Here is a 3300-nt window from a genome sequence, read left to right as displayed (position 1 = left end):
GGAAATACTAGTAGGAAACAATTTTGATTTTTAATTACACGATATAAAGTATATAGCTGCACATTTCTGACTGATATTGTATCCATCACAAAGAAATTTATAATTAAGTGGTACAAATGCATTAATGGAGAGAGGCATGTGCCTTGTGTTTATTTTATGTTAAAACGATAGGTAAAAATATTAAATTCTTCTTAACATGTAACTGAAATAAAACAGCATTGATTTAGAATCTTTCAAAAATGAATGTGTAAGGTGGTCACAATAATTAGAAAGGAATGAACAGCCAGTTGTGTTCTGTGATATATGAAAAGAATAGAGAGACACCCCTTCAATACAATTTCCATATGGTAAAAATTGTATAATTAAAACTATATGTTGAAACATATCATATTTATTAATCATATAATATCTAATAACTCAAGAAATTCTAGGTACCTCTGTATATTCCAGTGTTTGGAGAATATAGTGGTAAATTGAGAGAGACATACCTGCTCTGGGACGTGAGCATCCACTTAAAAAAGATACATATACCTTAAGGGAAACATCTTCCTTCTTAACACTGCCAAACAAAAAGTATAGTTGGACTCACTGATCCACAGTCTTGAGGATACCGAGCTGATGGGACTGAACTAAGAACTATACAAATGTTACAAATTTTGTCTGTTTTTTACCAAGGGTAAAGATACCTTCACTTGCATTCACAGACACACTCAGTGTTGGATTAATTCAGTGGCTGAAGACTAGACCTATTTCTCTTTTCGTTGCTTGAAGTCATCTTTATCATCAGTGCTGCAAAGCTCAATCCCATGTGTAATATCCAATCTATAGACAATTAAGGTTCAGGAAGAAAAGAAGGAAAGGCAGGAGGGAAGGAGGGAAATATTCGTCAGTTGGTCTCATGAGAATTTTATCATCTATTCTCCTTGACCTTTTACAGTTGAGTCACTGAAGAGAAATAGTTCATAAGCAAGTGGCCACTATCATTCACATGGAGAAGGAAAGGCTGAAATTCTGTCACCTTTAAACCTCATAATGAGCAAAGTCCAAAGAAATTCTCAAAAGGCCTCTGCCAGACTCTCTGTGCTTTATGTCTTTACGCCTCTATTTAAAATTCACTTGTTGCCAGAGTACTGTCTTGAGTTGAGGGCAGATATTCTTTCAGAAAAGAACTCTTAATCAGGTAGCATTCACAAGACTGTTATACATGTGTTTGACAATTATTTTGATTCCTGATAAAGTATGCAGATGACAGTGGTACACTTTGCACCTTTAATCAGAAGTTTGTTTCCTTATGATAAAACAGATAAGCCATTTACTATATACTCCTGAACTTTTCACAGACTAACGTATGAGACATTGCCCTATCTCATAAGATACCATTGCATGTTCCCACCCACCCCCAACAATTATGCTCAGCAACAACTTTAATGTGTCATATATAAAAACTAGTCTTAAGCAACACGTACACACTCACCCATGTCTCATTAAAACATCAAGGATCTACATTTTTACTAAATATAAACTTGTTTTTCCATCAACCATAAGAGAGAGACTCTCACTTTAGAATATTTTTCATAAACACAGCCTTTAAAAACATAGTAACCAAAGAAAATAACCAAAATAGATTACAAAAATGCATTTTCAGCAGCTTTAATTAGCAAAAAATTTAAAAATGCAACGCTCAGTTATTTTCTTATAAGTTTGCAGATTATCCAAATTTTCTATTTACCAATTTGAAGCAGAGAAAACCAGTAAAAATCTGCAGGTTAATTAACAATGCTGGTTAATTCAGCTAACCACCTTCTTATCATAAATCTGGCCTTAACCCCTTACCTTCTAAATGTTAATGTGGAATTTCAGAAATTTAATATTAGAGGCTAAATGATATTAATTTGGAGTCAAGTTATTTATGATTAAATCGCAGATTTGTCTTGGAAATTACAGTTCAATTTTTTAATGATCCTATCACATTTCCCTGTAACTTAAAAAGTGTGTTCCAAACACATTTAAACTAATAGCATTTCATTTTTTCTCCTGTAACAGTGAAAAAAATTAAAATGTGTTTTCTCTCTCACTGATTTAAATTAAATTATCTTAAATATAGCTTACTTTATTTGGTTGATTTCAAAATTTCTACCAAAACTAAGTATCAGTTAGTGCCCTGTTTTTAACTTCACTCTTAAAGCTTCACTTTTGAAACTTCACTCTATGCTTAAAACCACAAAATATTTGCTTTATCAAAACAAAAAGCTAAATAAGTACATTTGTTTTAAAATAAACACACTAGCTATGATGCTGTCATCCATTCTGCTAAATAATGTCAAACAATCACATTCTGTGTAATCAACTCCATTTCAGAAACAAACTAGCCACCCATACCATATGGTGACTGAAATTTCTTAGAAATACCTAAATGATTATCCACAGAATAACCTAAAAAGAAAAAGCTTACTATATCTTAGGATATTCTCTCACTCCCTAAAGTTGTCCTAGTAGTACCATAAGAAGGCATAAATTTTAATGGGAAAAGTGTAAATTTCCACTCGCTTTACAAAACCAGCTTCCACCACCCGCTCCCCAAGTGTCAAATCTGCTTGGACTAGAGAGGTGAACACTTAAGTATGCCTTTTCAGGTACAATTTGTATTTAAAATTAGGATTTGTTCTTTTATGCCCATTATAGCAACTATATTCCATGGTCTTAAAAAGCTTAATGATAATAAGGAGATTCGATCCCCAAACTCACTAAACTTTATCTAGGACAACTTCACTCATAATTGTAGGGTCTTTCTTCTTTATGAAAGATTTATATCATCAGCAATCTTAGAATTATTTTCCTGCATTAATATTTCCTGTATAACCTGTATAAATCTATTTGAACTTCTAAATATCCACTTAAATATGTACTCAGCAGAAATGTTATTTTTTAGTTGACACTAAGAGCACGGTTCACGATTTTGACAAATTCTGGAATCCAGACATATTTTTCCCCAAATTGAAGTTTATAATTATGATACAAAACACATTAGCATGTAATAATGCAGTCTCTTCAAGTAAAACAGTGCAAAACCAGAAAGTGTGTATCAATACCTCACCTTCAAGCATTCCTTGCTTTACTCTAGAATCTTTTTACTCACTTCCATAAATGTTTACCTGTCACTATAGAATTTAAAAGTTTATAAAAAGAAATAGAAAATCTAGCAAAATCCACGTGTTTAAAAATTCACCCACTGCTAAAAAAACTAAATTAGAAAATTCCTGCTAAAGCAGGAAAGTATGAGGGTACTTAAAAGTGTAGGGA

The 3300-nt window shown here is 32.3% G+C and overlaps 1 protein-coding gene across 4 annotated transcripts in view; it reads right to left on the bottom strand.

Moving 5' to 3' along the window:
* The window catches only part of PDE3A (phosphodiesterase 3A), a 268652-nt gene that overhangs the window by 264086 nt on the left and 1266 nt on the right, over window positions 1-3300 (bottom strand). The window lies entirely within an intron of this gene.

The sequence above is a fragment of the Pteropus alecto genome, unplaced genomic scaffold, assembly GCF_000325575.1.
Source record: "Pteropus alecto unplaced genomic scaffold, ASM32557v1 scaffold103, whole genome shotgun sequence".
NCBI classification, from domain to species: Eukaryota; Metazoa; Chordata; class Mammalia; order Chiroptera; family Pteropodidae; genus Pteropus; species Pteropus alecto.
This window is presented reverse-complemented; position numbering and strand designations above follow the sequence as displayed.